A 17,912-nucleotide genomic window follows, 5' to 3' on the forward strand; every position below is an offset into this window, starting at 1 on the left:
TTGTAGATCTGCTATTTCCACTAGTTTCCACTAATTCCACTAATTTCTCTTTTGGGACTCTCAAGCTAAAACATTTGGGAACCACTGATCTATTGGAGTCAGAAGTTGCATAGTGTGCAAATGGAGGTCTGCTGTGAGCGTCAGGAAACAAACAGTGCTCGAAACTCAAAGTAACCGTGCTTTCTTCCACCATGGCCAAAATCCCAAGCAAGAATTGAAGCATCTAGGTGTACAAAGTCAATTCAGATAGTGATACTGGATCACACAAAAACCTGATCTTTTGTTGGAACTTGGATGCAGATTTAAGAACATTGAAACATTTGCTTGCGTTGCATGTCAAAGTGTGTGGCACGCATGGGTTCTGTATTCACAAGATGCTGTGTCACCTTTATGTGTGTACACTGTTTTCAAGTGTATATTTGTTTGCCTGTACACATAAGAACAGTGGTTCTCAAAGTGGGATCTGGGGACCCCCAGGGGTCCTTGAGGGGGTTCCAGGGGGTCTGGAATAATTATAATTAGTCCTTTGGCTATGTTGCCTCTTAAAACTGTACTGTGCTACATTATGTCACTACATCATGTCACAAATGAATGATTTTCTAAATTTTTTCTAATTTTTCTCTAAAAATGAATTAGAATTACTGAATTTCTATTTTTCTACTTTCTAAAAGGAATAGAATGATTTGTTTCTAAAGATGATTTTTCTCCTAAAGATGAACTTCTATTTTTCTACAAAATAATGTTTTCCAAAATGAACTGTTTTTATCATGATACCGTTGATTATATCTGTAGACTGTCCCCTTGGGATGGGGGGAGGGTGTGTCTATTATCCCCGACACAGCTGGGACTTTGATTACTTGCTCCCTACTTTAGCCTGCCTACCTCTGCACTCCTCATACCTGACGAAGACCCGAAGGGGTCGAAACGTTGTTACCCTGTGAGCCTAAATAAAACTGGTCGCTGGAGCTTCAAAAGTGTGCGGACTTCTTCTTCTGTTATTGGTGTGTATTTTTGAGTCCAGCACCTTCAAATTTTCATTGAGATGTGCGTGCTTCCCCCCTTTTTTCTGGGTTCCAGGGGGTCCCCAGTCAAATGATCGATAGTCAGGAACCAAATGGACCCTTATGGGTCTGTAACTCAGAGAGTGTACAATTGGAACCAAATCCTTACGGGTGCATTTGGTTCCATTTATACACTCTCAGAGTTTGATTAACATTGATTTTTACAGTGTATATTGGGGTCCCAGAGATACAAATGCCATCAAATGGATGTCCATGGCCTAATGCATGTCAAATTGGGTTCCTTGAAATTAAAATGGTTCGGAATCACTGCCACAGCCTTAAGAAATTGTCTCTTTTGGGAGTCCCTGGCACATCTTTTCAAATGGGGGTCCATGGGCTGATATGTATCAATGTGGGGGTCCTTGGCACGGAAATGTTTGAGAACCACTGCATTAGAAAATACACATGGAGAAAACTGACAGAATATTGAAGCAATTTTTTCAAAACAAGTAAACAACAGATAACATCATTGTCGCCAACAACTGCATTCCAAGTTGTCAGCGAGAATTTGCACGGAGCCGGGCGACTACATACTTAGACATCCGCTAAATGCAGAAATTGTAGGCTAAATGTAAACACAGCTTTTGTCTGTGCTTACACTCAGCTTCAGCCTTGCATATGCTGTTCAGCGTTTCAGTAGCTAATAACAGCACAAGCTGTTTCAAACTAAAGGTATGACCAACTGCAGAGATTTTCCAAAGTATGCATGTATATACCCTAAAGCATGTTTCTGTGTGAGTGAGTGAGAGAGAGACAGATCTACCATCTGGTACTCTGTGTCTTGTCTAACCAGAGTGTTATATCTGCCAAGAGGCCTTAATATGTGTGTACACTTATTATATGCTATGGCTGTGATGGCAAATGCATGTTTTGGGTATAACAAATTAACATTTTGAAGAGACTATGAGCTTTTGCCCAGTGCTGACAATAGTGAGGGGTAATACTGGGTATTATATTAAAGGGATAGTTCAAACCCAAAATGTCATTTTTTCCTATCGATTACACACCCCATGGAGACTTGAATTCATGGAGAGTTTTCTGTTTTTGTCGCATTCCTAAGCCAATAATTTGATGACCGGCAGCGTCTCCGGTAGGAGACTCAACGTGTCAACTTTGAGTCTCCTACCGGAGACATTAGCATCTTTCTGCCGGTCATCAAATGATTGGCTCAGGAATGCGACAAAAACAAAATCATCTCCATGAATTCAAGGCTTCATGGGGTGTGTAATCGATAGAAAATAAGTCATCTATCGGGTGAACTATCCCTTTAATGAATATTGAGGTCAGAGCGTACGGATTAAGGAATTAAGACAAGTCAACGTGACGTGCTCCTATGTATAGCAACACAAACAAGGGGTTTTGTGTGTGTGTGCATCCAAATGTTGATTTTCCTTTCTGTCCAGTGAAGAGGAAAATAAACGTCTGATATGGACTCCAGGGAGTCGCTCGCTTGTTTCATCCTGTGTCCCACTTTCTGTCTCTTTCTCCGCCAACGTGCCTGTCTTTTATCATCTCTCGCTGTCCTGAAAATGACTGTCAGAGAGGTGTTTCTGTTTATAGCCTAAAACAATATTTAAACTTTGAAGATTTTCGCTTGAAATAGCCTGAAAAGAAACGTGGAGTAGTGAGCATGACTGAGACGCCGTACGCCTTCAAGTTAGTCCCTGCCTGACACAAACCATTTTCAGACGGGGGTTAGGGAGGGACACATACATATTCATTTGGGGGTCCATGATAACATGAAAATGTTTGAGAACCACTGGTTTAAACTACATTTAGGAAGCACGCCCAAATAAGCAACTACACTTTAGAAACAAGCCCAAAAAAAACACAACCACCAATATTTACAAGCTACTTTACAGAAAAACAAGCCCAAAGTCGCTTATAATAAGCAGACGTGGCAACACTGGATGAGAGGAGAGGGTGCTGACAAGGCTCTGAAATTAATGGCATCCATCCACAGTTAGGGTGGCAACAAATGAGGACATAAAATTACAATATGACACTTTTAAGTGATCAATGTGCCTGAAGCGCTCCTCAGAGCCAAAACTGCAGTGCTCAGATTCAGATTGTTTTTGCATATTATGTGAAAGAAATTTACTGTCTGCTAGGTTGAAATGCAATTATTAAATTAAGCATCTTTTACAGTTCTGTGAAACATTATTTTAACATAATTTGTCCAAAATGTAACTCAATTGATAATATTATCATTTATTAAAACAATGAATTGTGCATTTTCATCCCTTCTGTTCTTAGTCAAGGTTGCTCTTTTTGGGGCAATTATGTATTCAGCATGAAACTGAATCAAACATCTTATTTGGTCAGCTTCAGCACCCTGCCTGAATTCCTTTCCTTACAGTAACACAAAGGGTTAACCAGAACAATGGGTTGTACACATCCCATCTCCCCATCCATGCACTCACACAGAGGCACAATAACATCACAGAGGCCACGAGATATGATAACAATACACATGCCACGAGCAACTAACACATTAATCATTTATTATCAATAATAAATAATTATTACATATCGCAAATATTGTAATAATAATTGCAATATTATGCAAAGAATTATCAGGATTATGTTAGCCATAACCATGCAGCCCTACTGTACCTCACTTAGTATTCCATGTAGGCTATTCTACTGTAGGCCTACATCTACACTCTATCTTACTTGTTCTACCATCATGCCTATTCTAATTTATTATTCTACTTAAAGCTTATTCTATTCTGCTCTTATGGGTGGTAACAGCTGCCTCCTCCACCCCTTCCACTGATCATCCCAGTGCTTTAGCTATTGATCTGTTTGTTTAGCTAGCTGACATCTAATCAATGAAGCTGTGGAACATTGGAACCTTGGAAGCATGCTAAGAAGAACCCAAAAACCGGGACAATCTGACTTGCTGCAGCTACATGTGGCCATGAGACATTATTGGACAATTGGCTAGCAATGAATAGATTAGATATGTTAGATATGAGGGACAATACAGGTATAGCCTTGGATCAATACTATATCATAGATGTATTTTATCGAGTCTGAAGTCAGACTCGATAAAATACATCTATGATATAGTCTTGATCCAAGGCTATGGGTAGCAGGCAGCTTTTCTCAGAAGACCATAATTTAATATTAATGTAGACTCACCCAAGCCTCAAGTCATCTTTTGACACTACTGCCACCAAACCTTAGTTTGACAAGGAGGGTCATATATGACTCGAGTCACACAATATTAATGTGAGTGACTGGTGTCACTAATATTAATGTGATGGTTTTGTAAATGTAACAACACAAGTTAACGTTATAGCTTCTCTTGAGTCTTATGTAATGCATCTCTTTGTTCTATTGGTAAACAAGTTCTCACAAGATCACACCTCATATACTGTAGTAGGTACAACGAGAGAGAGAGAGAGAGAGAGAGAGAGAGAGAGAGAGAGAGAGAGAGAGAGAGAGAGAGAGAGAGAGAGAGAGAGAGAGAGAGAGAGAGAGAGAGAGAGAGAGAGAGAGAGAGAGAGAGAGAGGGGCATTCCTGTGCATCGATGCTATAATCACTATATTGGTCGATATCCAACAATCAGGAGGGAACTGGCCGTGTCTAGTAGGCTACGCAACGCATATCGATGCAATCAATGTTCTTTAATTACAGTTTCACTGTGACATGATGCAAACAAACCCCCTAAAATGTTGAATAATTAACCATCGTGGGGTTGCATAATCACAGAGAATAAAGAACCACAAATGGGCAGCAGACCCACAGATCCTTATTATTATCAAATATATACTGTAGACATAGGATAACTGATAATAATATATGATATTCCCCGGGTCATCTCAGTCTGTTGTTCAGACTCACTGTGGCATGTTGTTGTTGGTCCAAAACTATTGCTGTTATTTAGTCCAAATATGTATCGTCGTAACACACTATAGCCTTGGATCAAGACCATCATAGATGTATTTGATCGAGTCTGACTTTTGCTTTCGTAACCCTAACACACAATAGAAAGCCGGTCACGGTGACACTTTTATCAGTTTATATGCTCTTTGTTGTGCGAGAAATGGACTTAATAATCTGATAACTCCCATTTCAGGCGACAAACAAAAGTGTCTTAGATTATAAGATATGACCATTTTGACAAAAACAGCACAAAAAAAGATTAAAAGGTTCTATGTTTGTCAACACTTAAAACTATATAGCCTTGGATCAAGACTATGTAAATGTATTTGATCGAGTCTGACTTTTACTTTCGTATCAAATATCAAATCGATCAAATACAAGATAGTCTCTTGATCAAAGGATATAAGTGCAAAAGATCGCCGAGAAAACAAACAAGTTGTGTTAGTTATCCGACAACAACAATGTTCAAGTTTAGCTATGCTATAAAACACCAACTTCACTGAAGCAGTACCTATAGTCTATAAACGTGTAATAACATACATAATTACAATAGAGCTAGGTACAAAAGTCCTGTGGATAAATGAACTGTGTTAAGCGTCAACAAACTGAGTTATAGTGGAGTTTTACTCCATGAAAAACACATTAGAGTGAAGTTATGTCCCTCACAACAACAATAAAACATCCTCTACATTGTGTGTCTGTGAGTCTCCCTGATCCCTGCTGACTGACCACATTTAAACATATCAATGTTTGTCTCATTATACTCACATATAACGTGCTTTAATAGGTGTAAAAGTTAAATCCAACCAGGGTAAAGGACCGGCTCAGTGGGTGAAAACAACATCTCTATCTATACGTCAATACTTTAAAGTCTGTCTGTCTGTGTTTTTTATTCCAACCTGTCTGACTGGTTTCAGAGGAAAAAGCTGAGAATTGTAACCAGTGTTGCCAGATCATGAGAGAGAAACAAGCAACCAGGTCTATGACCAGGGGGTTTCTTTCCCCCAGGCAATCGGACTTTTGAACTCTAATCTAGATAGTATGAACTCGGGTATGTATTCTATACATTGGAATAGATACATTGAAACAAGCCCAAAAAAAACTCAACCCACAACTACCAATATTTACAAGCAACTTTACAGAAAAAAACAAGCCCAAAGTCGCTTATAATGAGCAGACATGGCAACACTGAATTCTACAAGAATCAACAACCAGTGGCTTTTCATTTACACGTGATTGACGTCTCCTTTTAACCAATGGGTTTTGCAGAGCAGACCTGACCGCTGGCCAATCAGGAAGAGAGTTGTCTTAAAAAAATAGGCGGGGTTCCGACTGCCTAATTTATTCCCCGTCGCAAGACGGTGTCGGGCGCCGAAAATAGCCGACCTACAAGCTCACAACGCATCACGTCCGCGATGTGTTGTGAGCTTGTAGGTTGGCTATTTTCGAAAAGCCTGTTTTCTGTTTACTTTCCTCCGCGGTGCCTGGTGACGCGAGGTTAGTTCACTGTTCAGTGCTCAGATCCGGTTTAGAGCCCGCCTACTGTATCCGGTCATTTCTGCGCTCACATATAGACCGTTTTCGTATCCGCTCTCGACCGGATAATGCAAACTGCAAGGCTAATTGATCCCAGATGGCTTTGAGAGCCGTGACTGACACGTCCATAGGCCTATCGCCGAAGGGGATTTTGTGCAAGTCTTCTCAGCCAGGAATGGTCCTTCTGAAAGCAAGGAGGCGGGATATTGAGAGTTTAGGGGAGTTCTTTAGTGATGGTGGCATGAAAGCAATAAATAATTGTTTTAATGTTTAATAAAACATTAAAACAACCAGTGGTGGAAAAAAGTACTAACTTGTTTTACTTAAATTAAAGTATCAATACTGCAATGTAGAAATACTCTGTTACAAGTAAAAGTCCAGAATTCAACATGTACTTGAGTAAACTTAGTAGCCTACTGGCATCGAAATGTACATAAAGTACCAAAGTAAAAGTACCCATTATGCAAGTGAATAAAAACCTTTTGAAAATAGCAGATCTACAAGCTCACAACGCACCACAAATTGCCAAAATATATAGGTCTGAAGTGGTTTTGTAAAAATAATCGAAATCTGCAAAGTAACTAGTAACTAAAGTGATCAAATAATTATAGTGGAGTAAAAGTACAATATTTGCCTTTGAGATGTAGTGGAGTAGAAGTAAAATTATTGAAAATTGGAAGTACTCCAGTAAAGTAAAAAATACTTCAACATTGTACTTAAGTACAGTACTTGAATACATGTACTTAATTACTTTCCACCATACTGAAAACAATCAATGATCTCATAAAAGTATACTGATCGAATGTATAGCTAATATATCTAACTTATTTGCAACCAAGCAAACCTTATTTTGAAAAAAAAAGAAAAGAAAAAAAGTTGTTTTTCTTTTCCTATGACAACACAAAACCACAGACAGATCTACTGAATGTGAATGAATCGACCAAATTAACATAAAAGTAATACTTTTAATTGTAATAATGAAACTTTCATTATCAAGCCAACATCGCCACCTTCTGTTAATAAACGTCCATGCACACTCTGAGCCATTTTGTCAATAATCAAAAGGCATGTCTTGTTTAAAAATAAATAAATATAGGGGGACAAATGTACAAACCTGGGGACAAACCTGTTTTCTATGCTACATGTGCAAACTTTTTTTGCACCATCATTTCTTGTTGGATTGCTCTCGTTCTATTCTCTTATTTCATATAAAAGCTAGGCTATGTCTTCAGATCTTACATCTCTTTGAAGTGATGGTGACAGTTCTGCTCTTGAGGCATATTACCATCTCTCTCTCTCTCTCTCACACACACGCACGCACGCACGCACGCACGTGCACACACACGTTTAAGTACTGTGTAAGAGCTTTGGCCTTATCACCTGTGGCAGTGCTGCTAAATAAACGAGCGTCTGAATAATGACATCTAGTGACTGAGTTGGGATACAGACCAAATGAAACTCACATGCATGATGCTGCCTACATTGCAACATAGATGGGATTTGGCAGGTGACATTGAATCAACCATAACAGTCTATATGGGGACACTTGGCAATAGCCATTTAACTCCATTTTTACCCACATAAGCCCTATAAAACAAATGGTGAAGATTGTGAGCATTGTGAGCTTGTAGAGCTATTTTTGCTATTTTGGGAGAAAAAAAGAATTTAATAATTTTAAATTTGGGCAAAATAGGGATGATGCATGCTAGCGTTAGCCACTATGCACTTCATTGATCGGGGTCCCCTGGAGTCTGTATACTCTCCCCCTTTTTACCCTCTACACCAAATCTCTTTGCTGAAAATAGCAAGTTGTGATTAAGAGAAAACAGTATTTCCTGTCCGCAGCACCTGGCAGTCTTTTTGCAACTTTTTGAGTTGGATTGCTGGTCCTTAGACTAGAGAACACTGGTCTCATCATGACAGCCACGTGAGTTGTTTACTCCCAGCATTCATCATGACCCAACCTTGTGATGTATTGACCTATAGAAAATGACCTCCAGTTTCTGTAGCCTACAGTATGTCCAGGGGTATTACTTATGACTTGTGATCGGGTCAAATGCATATGGCATAAAGGGATTAGCCGACTGATGGGTCACAGTCACCCATTACTTTTACTGAGTATTATGCTATTATAAGCACTGACCTTTATTTGATTCTCTGAGTTTACTTTAATTCTCAGAAAGGAAACAGTGAAACCATCTGAAGGGTACTGCCAGTTGGTGTCTCTTTATACAGAGCAGAATTACCATGTTTCTAGCCATTAAAAAAACAACAACGCATGGGTACCCGAGGCTAGATAACGCCCCACCATGAGGCAGTTTTGAAGGATTTGTGGTGGAGTGTCTTCTTTGGCCTACTGGGAGTGTGCATGCACATTCTGACGCAGATTGGCCTAGCTGTGTTTGTAACAGAGAGTAAAAAGAGGAATATACGGTCTATTCACTAGTGATGCACGAGTCGAAACACAACCCGCAGGTCCTGCAGGTTGACTTGCGGGTCAGACATATTTGGGTAAGCTTCATACGCAATTATTGCAATGCTGGTTCGGGCAGGCAGTTCAACCCTTAATCAATGGGTCATTGATCAACACATTTTTTGACATCACTACTATCCAAACAGTGAAAATCCTTTATGGTATAGGTCGCTTTGTCATAGAAATGTGTCTGTTTGTTGTCTTCAAGACCCAAGCCATGTTTCTCTGAGATCAACTTACAGCCTTTTATTGAAGGTACAAATAATTGATGTTTCAACACAACAGTGTCTTCCTCAGTCTCCTCAGAGCACATCTACCTCAGTCTCTTCCTACCAACCTACCAAAGGTCACTAGGGACAGTTTAAAAAAAAAAAACTATTCTGAAAGCTTGTTCCTGACTCCAAATAACGTGATATCATTCTTGAGGGTTATATTTAAAACAGTATAGCCAAATCACACTAATATACCAGTGGTTATACCTGTATAAGGCCATATATGCCATTTAAAGCAGATTCCTCCTGCCATAAAGTCATTGCAGCTCCTACCTGGTCACTGGAAGGTATTTTCTGCATTATGACATGCCCAGAATATTGACACTAAGTGTCATGCGGTGAAAATGATCTGTGAACTAATATGCAATTGTCTTTTTCAACAAAATCCAGAGAAACAGGTGAAAGCGCCTGCACTCCTTTTCTAGACTAAAGAATCAGGCTGAAGGTTCAATGCCTTTTCTCAAGGGTACTTTGGCAGAGCAATGTAATGTAAATGTATTACTACTACATTACTGTGTACATACAGATGTAGACAGATTTACTGTGTAAATGTAGATGTATTACATTATATTGCTGGGAATCATGCTAGCTAGCCTATGTTCCCTCAAGCCCCATTATTGCTTTTTTCATAACCTGTACATCTAGAATCTGTTGTCGTCTCAGTAGAAGGTTAAAAGGTGTTCTTTTTTTCCAGTTTTCCCTGTGACAAATGACAATGTGAAAAACACATTTTATAATGATCTAAATTTGAATAGGTTTTATGGCTGCATTCATGTCTGTTTAGACCTGTTCCACATGTGTAGTAACATGATGTCTTCATACCTGTGTTTGGTTTAAAAGAGGGTTTATATCCAATGACATGACAACGGCTATAAATTGGCAACAGTCTACTTTTTTTGTTACAAAGGTTACCTGTTTTACACCAAGGCCATACGTTTCTTTAGCAAGTTCCTGTTTATTTGCATTGTCTTGACTTGACTGGGGAGATTAGCAGGGTTGTTGTTCAACTGAGGGGGGTGTACTGTACAATGATGGAGGGGAGTGGAGTGGATAGGGACAGAAGATTGATTCGTTGATTGAATACTTAATTAGCAGTTTGCAAAAAAAGAAAGCACAGGAAAGTACAGTTCAATACAAGGTCTGCTAAAAGGATTTTATACCCAAGAAAGCCTATGGCTTGTTTCCATTGGGGTCCTTTGTACTCAATTAATTCAAAAAGAGGAGTTCGGAAATTGAGAACTGCATCTTTACAACCAAGGGGAGGATGAGATATATTGGTTTTCCTTTCCTGGTTGTAAATGTTGAATGTCATGTAGGTTCTGGTGAAGGTCAAAGTTTATTTTGTTTTACTTACTGGGTTAAAGCAGAGGTTCTCAAACTGTAGCTCGGGACCTCAAGTTGGGTCATGGGATGGTAATAGACAACTGAAAAAAAATAAATGTAACCTTCCCATCTGTTTTGTTTTTGAAATGCATAGCCTGTGAATGTATTGATTATTATTATTTTAATGAAGGTTCAGCTAACAGTGTTTCTGTACAATTGCGTACAGAAACACTTTTCCGTAGCTTTTAAACTACATTGATAAGACACAGTACCACAGTTTTGTACTTTAAATGTATTTTCCAATACATATTCCAGTTATTATTTGAAAACAGCTAAACAAAGGGTATTTATTAAATATAGTATATATATAATTAAAGATTCAAATATGTTTTGACACAGAATCAAATGTTCTAATGATTCATCAGGAGCCTGGAAGGCTTGGTTCCAGGCTTAAAATAAATTATATAAATATTTTCGTTAATCTCTATGGGGGAAATGAATGTACGCCACTGCTATGCCCCTCTGGGTAATGTGTTTAACAACGTGCTGACATTCTGTTGACATCCTACAGAAGGTCCGTTAGAGTGACGTCATTGTGTATTCTACGTAATGATGTCATCAAACAGTGACATGACAATGTCGTCATCACGCAGTGACATGACAATGTCGTCATCACAACCATGTCCTTTAAAATGAATTTTCATATAAATAAGACGTATTTTAGCACTTATCACCAATGATTCCACCTGACTATAGTACATTCCCCTGAAGACTACTTCAACAGTGCTTAACAGATTGTCTGCTGTGTAGAACTGGACCGTGATTGTGCTGGTGATTGATTTACTAAACAGTCCACGGCCTCCTTGATTGGCCAGCCCGTCGGCTTTGTGGATTCGTCAACCTTTGTCTGACATTTGCGTTTGGTAGCGTGCGCACTTAGGACGATTGCATTCTTATACAGAGCTAGACTTGATAAACCAAGCTTGATCTACGGTGTTGAGAAATGTTCTACTGGACGGTGCATCTGCATGGAGGTCCAAAAGGGTACCGTCACGCTGCCGTTTCAGTGGGACACGAGGTCTACACCTTTGGAGGGTACGGCTACAACGAGGCTGGGATTGGTGTGCAAATCTTCAACACAGTATCTTTGCGCTGGATGAAGTTGCCCCCAGCAACAAGTCGAAGAGGAGGAGAAGGTCCCCTTGAGATTCCCCCCATGTGCTGGGGCCACACAGCTGTGCTGATAGAATATGTCATCTACATCTGGGGAGGGTTGCCTTACTGCAACGTGCTGTATGCGTTTGATGTCGACACCCGCAGTTGGTTCCAACCCAAGATTCTCGGGACCGTCGTTCCGGAGGCGACGTTCAACCACTCAGCCTGTGTCTTGGGGAAGGTCATGTATATCTATGGAGGAAAGAAGCTGACTGGATACACTAATGACATCTACAAGTTGGACACCGCCACAATGGTTTGGTCTTTAATTAACACCAAAGACACCAAAGTCACGCCGCTACTTGCTTCATCGTGTCACTCTGCCACAATCATCGGGACAAAGATGTTTGTATTCGGGGGCAAGGGGTTCTACCACAACAATACCAGAGTTTTTGACACAGAGAACAACTGCTGGCTGAGCATGCCTTCTGCACAGCTCCTTCCAGAAAGACGTGATGCTCATTCAGCTTTTGCCTACAATGGAGAGCTGTACATATTTGGTGGTGAACACTGTGACCAGTTTGGTGGCAATCATCGGGTCTTCAATGATCTGTGGAAATTGAATCCAGAGACCTTCTCCTGGAAGAAGGTTGAGCCCAAGGGGAAAGACCCTTTCCTAATGACTGGTATGTGCTGTTGTACGGTGGGAGATCGTATCATCCTCTTTGGAGAAGACGACAAACCTGATGACCTGTACATGTTAGACTTGAGTCCAAGTCTAGCGACATTATGCAAGCTAGCAATTATTCAGTACGGTCTTAAGCTTTAGGGACTCCCACACAACATCAGGTGGGAACTGGCGGCCATGGCTACCAACAGCAACTGAAAAAAAGGAAAAATCCCACCCATGCAGTGTGAAGTAAGCAGTTCCTTTGAGTTTATTTCATTAAGCTATATATGAACTAATAGTAATACTCGATTTGATGTGTGGGTGCTGGTATTCGGACAGTATACTACTCTATTTGACAAAGTCACTTGTAGTAAGCGGTTGCACCGCTTAAAAAACAGTCCACTAAAAGATAAAAAAAAAAAAAACAGACTTGCTGGCACAGATTCATAAAGCACAGTCCATAATGCTCTTCTGTATTTTACACTGGAACCATTAATAAGAATGCCTCTTGTTTGGTACCTGCACGAAATTGGAAACTTTTCATTGCTGCTTGTGATCAATCATGAGACCCAGTTAGATTTTGATATTCTGATATATACTAACTGTAGCTGTTGTTTAACAGTAAGTAATAATACAATGGCATATCTTGCCTATTTGAAGGATATACAATTCTACTAAGTTATTTTTTTCCTCCCTGGAAGTAGGCTAATAATCATATTCTAACAGTCCAGTTTAATTTAAAATGTGTTATTTGGTATTCAATGAGATGTTTTATAAATCAGTGTTTCCCAAACATTTTTCAGCTCCCCCGGGACCCCAACTTACAAAAATACATGATGGATTAACTACTTAAGCCCTACTTAATAATGAAAATAACCAATAACCAAGCTCACAACGCATTGTGATGCAACATGTTGTGAGCTTGTAAGTAAATAACTAGGTGGGAGAGGTTATTGTCGGTATCAGCCGAGAATGCGGGAGTCTATCCCCATTTAAATGCGCTAGAACCCTGGGAGATGGATTGCTTATGTGGAGCACAACATCGACCATCAGCTCCCAACTCTGACCACACGACTTGCCCCACCCAAGCCCTGTTGCTAATACGAGTTGGCGGTGCCCGGGTTCGAACCCATGACCTTGTGGTCCAAATGCCTGAGCTCCCCTGACACTGAGCTTGAAGATCGGCTGTTTTCACTATTTCTTCAACTTTTTTTTCCCCTTATTTTTTTGTGAAATCCTTTAGAATTGTTTTTGTTTCTTTTATTACGTTCTGGAAAGTTTTCCTTTTTAAGAATATTTTTAAATAATTTTATTCCAACCCAAATTCGGGATGGGACGCCAGGTTGAAAGTGGTTAAGATAGAGAGAGAGAGAGACATATATAGACTGCCAGACAACACCGTGAAACAGTGCTAAATGGGCTATAATTAACTACAAATGACCGGTCACAGGCTCAGACCCCATAATCAGCATTGTGACAGTAAGCACAGTCGTGGCACAGTGCACATATAGCTGCTTCAGCTGTTCTCACATCTTCTGACATCTTCCTCCTCCACATGTGTGTTCCTCTCACACATCCCTCCCTCCTCCCTCTGGTCCAATCCACAGCCAGATCCCAGCTTGTTCTTAACACTTTATTACGTTTCATTCACAGATATGAAGTCGGCTAAATATGGGGCCACACTGAAAGGTCCCTCAGTATAACTGGCACTGATAATAACTAGCGTCCTGAGACCAGGATGGTGTTTACTGAGTGACTAACGGCTGGTACTGCCAGACCAAAAACTATTAGTAAACAAAATTTGTTTTAGGACATTATTAGTTACGTAAAAACAGCTCATATCTATCAAGCCACACGTCCCTAGACTTTTATCCCTATACTGTCCTGGCTCCCAAGCTGTGGAAAGGCCTCACCCTTGCAGTCAGGACTGTTGACTGACTCCCCATTTTCCGTCTCTCCTTGTATCCCTTCTTGTTGCCTATTTTTGATAATTATTCTATCTGCAATTATGTTGGTTTTGGTTTCTTGTTCAAATAAATGTTATTGTCTCCGCCAGGAGACATTGTTTTCACTTTCCGTCCCCCCCCCTCGGCCAAGCTAACATTGGTCAAGCCACACGTGACAATACGGTGAAATAGTGTGATCTGATTGGCTAGTGACGTATAGCGGCCTATAAATACATGTGTCACTTTGAAAGAGTCTTAGCCTCTTTCAAAGTGAGGTAAGACAGGAATAATCACGAAATGGCTGAGAAATGGCGGATATACTGTAACAATTGGATAGGACACTTACACAGACAGGACAGATAGGACACTTACACAGACAGGACGGATAGGACACTTACATAGACAGGACGGATAGGACACTTATACAGACAGGACGGATAGGACACTTATACAGACGGATAGGACACTTGTGTCATGTTACTATGACACAGTAACATGTTCTATTTTTTGTAAGAATTAGAACATAAGAATTAGAACATTCCCAACATTCCCAACACAAGTCTGCTGGCGGAGACTTGTGCTCCGAGGAGCACTTTTTCTAGTTTTGATTTGTTTTACTTGCACAATTATTAAGAATGTTATTTAGATAGCAGGTTGCTATGACAGATGCTAGGTCTGTTTACCTGGTATCCTAGTTACTTTTCAGCACTAAATTGTTTTTCTTTGCACTCTACTACAGTATATGTGATGATTCACCCTGTCATTTGTTGACTAGTAATGCCATTTACTTGCACTTGTAAGTTGCTTTGGACGATCTGCTAAATGCCTTAAGTGTAAATAAAAGAATCCCAAATATTTGCAAGTGCCATTTGGTGCATGCATTAAAGGGGCCCTTCACCCATTTCAACCTCATCTTCATATAATTGGTCTTCATTAATGCTCATGCAAGATGGCACCATTTCGGTCTACTCGCTGTATCTCAGCGGAAGGCTGTGGACAGTTCAGAAACCTGCCTACCAATGACATCATCGGTCAGGCAGGTTTTGTCACTTCAAACAAAACCTATTTTTTATTAATACAAGAACAATGGCTAACTTTCGAGGAAGAGAAACGCTGTAGTTTCTATTTGCTTGGAATCCCAGGATTCTGAACTGCCCACAGCCCTCTGGGACACAGAGTGAGTAGACAGAAATGGTGCCATTTTATAATAAACATCAGTGAGGACCACTTACCTGAAGATAAGATTGAAGTGCTCCTTCACTGTACATTGAACACTCACATTTTCATATTGGCAGTCCTAATGGAAATAAAATCCTCAGTATTATTGGTGCTTTTCTCTTTTAGTATAGGGACTAAATGAAAAGTGCATTTATACTGCCACCTACTGGAGATTGGTCTAAAGACAAAGCATTTCTACTCTTGAAAATCACAACAAACTGTCACTCTCATTCAGAGCCAAGTCAGCCAACACCAATCAAGCAGCACTACACATTACAGAATGTATGTTTCATGCATGTAAGCATGTAAGGCAGTGTTATACTGCTACTTGATTCACTTTGACATCATGCAACCTCTACTTGATATGGCCTATGGTCTGCTGCACTAATAGATTCTCAATTCTCAATTCATTCTACAATCCTAAGCTTTTGCCATCACATTATTTCAATTCAATTCCAACAGCTGATATCCTGATTGAGCCATTGTCGTCCAACTTAAACATTTCCAAGGTTATTTCAACCAAATGAAATCTATCATAGGGCCATCCTGCTATGTCTATATTTGGTGAAGATATTTGGTGTAGAGGATCTAGCAAAGAGCCCTGGTGAACTATGTATAGGGTTTAAGTGGTTACGGGCCGTATTCTTTTATACTGTGTGGATCTGTTCGCGATGCTAGATTTAACTATTGTGATTGATTGTACTGTATGGCATTTTTGTACTGGCCCCATAGGAAACTTCACAAAAGTGAATTACTATTTTTTACCATGTTTAACACATGATCTAATCTAATGCATGTCATGTAGCGACCTTTAAAATCTGTATTTTAAGTTCAGAGGTACAATCTCTTAAAAAAAAGCGATGCCTCATAGTGCTGAGGTACATTGACATGTTTATCCCGTGGTGGTAAAAGTATAAATTCTGCAATGTAGAAACACTTTGATACAAGTAAAAGTCTGGTAATCAAACTTTACTTGAGTAAAAGTATTGGCATCAAAATATACTAAGTACCAAAAGTTATTAATTTATAAAAAATCTTTAGCAGATCTGTTGTGAGCTTGTAGATCGGCTATTTTAAAAAAGCCAAAGTTTAAATATGGCTGAAGTGGTTAATGTATGTTTTGTAATAATCAAAATATACAAAGTAAATATAGAAAATTGGAAATACTGCAGTAAAGTAAAAGTACCTCCAAATTGGACATTTACTAGTTACTTTACACCACTGACTGTAGGCCTACGTAGGTGGGAGTGTGAATGACTAGCATTGAGCTAGACCGTTTAATGTAAATGTATATGCTTTAATAAAGCATTCCAATTTTATGCTCAACCTCAATAACCCTAGCATCCCTATTCTAGGCATGTCATAAATAGGCTGACATTCGACTAGCTTTTAGATGGGCTATTTTTGGCAGAGATATCTGTTGAGGGAAAAAGGGAGGTGTCCAAGTACAGACCCCTGAGAGACCCCAGTCAACAAAGTAAATTGTCAGTGTCGGGCAGAAACCTTTGTTTCTTTAGTAAATTAATGCCCTAACTTTGTTATACTAGCGTCACACAGAAGTAGTAGATATAGCAGATCTGTAAGCTCAATGCATCATGGCATGTTGTGAGCTTGTAGATCTATTTGTAAGTGAAAGTGGATAAGTCTGTCTTTGGGTTTTATAAATATTGAACTAATGGAACTTACTTAATTTATAAAAGCTTGTGACAAAATAATTACTTGGACCCCCCACCCCCTGAAAATAACGGGCTTGGACATACGAGATTTCCGCGACGATATAGTGTTCAAGTGGTTAGAACCAATTGATATACCGTACAGCAGGGGTCTTCAACAGGGGGTCCGGGACCCCTAGGGGGTCCTCAGAGTTACTACAGGGGGTCCGCCAAATCTTTGTGATATGATTTCTTTTTACCTTAACCACTTTGAACCCTAGCATCCCTTTTCTGAGGAGAACTTTAGCCAAAAATAGCAGATCTACAAGCTCACAACGCCTCGCAGCTTGTAGATCGGCTATTCTTGGCAAAGACGTATAGGTGTACTGTAGAGGGAAAAAAGAGCAGTACCAAGTAAACAAAAAAAGTTTAATCTGAAACTAAATTAAATACAATATAGAGAGGGTCCCTGCTTAGTCTCTCTCTCAGCTAGGGGGTCCTTGGCCTGAAAAGGTTGAAGACCCCTGCCGTACAGATCAGGTCAACGACACAATCTCATGATCTAATTCTTTATTTATTAGTATTAAAGTGTCATACAAGTAACATGACAGATAGTAGCAAAAATAATTCAGAATTCTCATTGCCATAGGTTTAACCCATTAAAACCGGGAAAGCATCGGTGTCATTTCAGATTTTTGCGTTGGCTGTTCA

At 39.7% G+C, this 17,912-nt stretch overlaps 1 protein-coding gene across 2 annotated transcripts in view; it reads right to left on the reverse strand.

Annotated features, from left to right (window-relative positions):
* The window catches only part of enc2 (ectodermal-neural cortex 2), a 71,282-nt gene extending 65,422 nt beyond the window's left edge, over positions 1 to 5,860 (reverse strand). Inside the window, exon 1 of one of the 2 annotated variants that reach the window (XM_084060965.1) lies at positions 5,725 to 5,860. The gene's annotated coding sequence lies outside the window, so the exon portion shown is untranslated. The remainder of the gene's footprint in view (positions 1 to 5,724) is intronic. The other variant, XM_084060966.1, reaches the window with a different exon arrangement.
* Between the last annotated feature and the right edge of the window lie 12,052 nt (positions 5,861 to 17,912).

The sequence above is a fragment of the Gymnoscopelus microlampas genome (assembly GCF_963454915.1).
Source record: "Gymnoscopelus microlampas genome assembly, chromosome: 6".
NCBI classification, from domain to species: domain Eukaryota; kingdom Metazoa; phylum Chordata; class Actinopteri; order Myctophiformes; family Myctophidae; genus Gymnoscopelus; species Gymnoscopelus microlampas.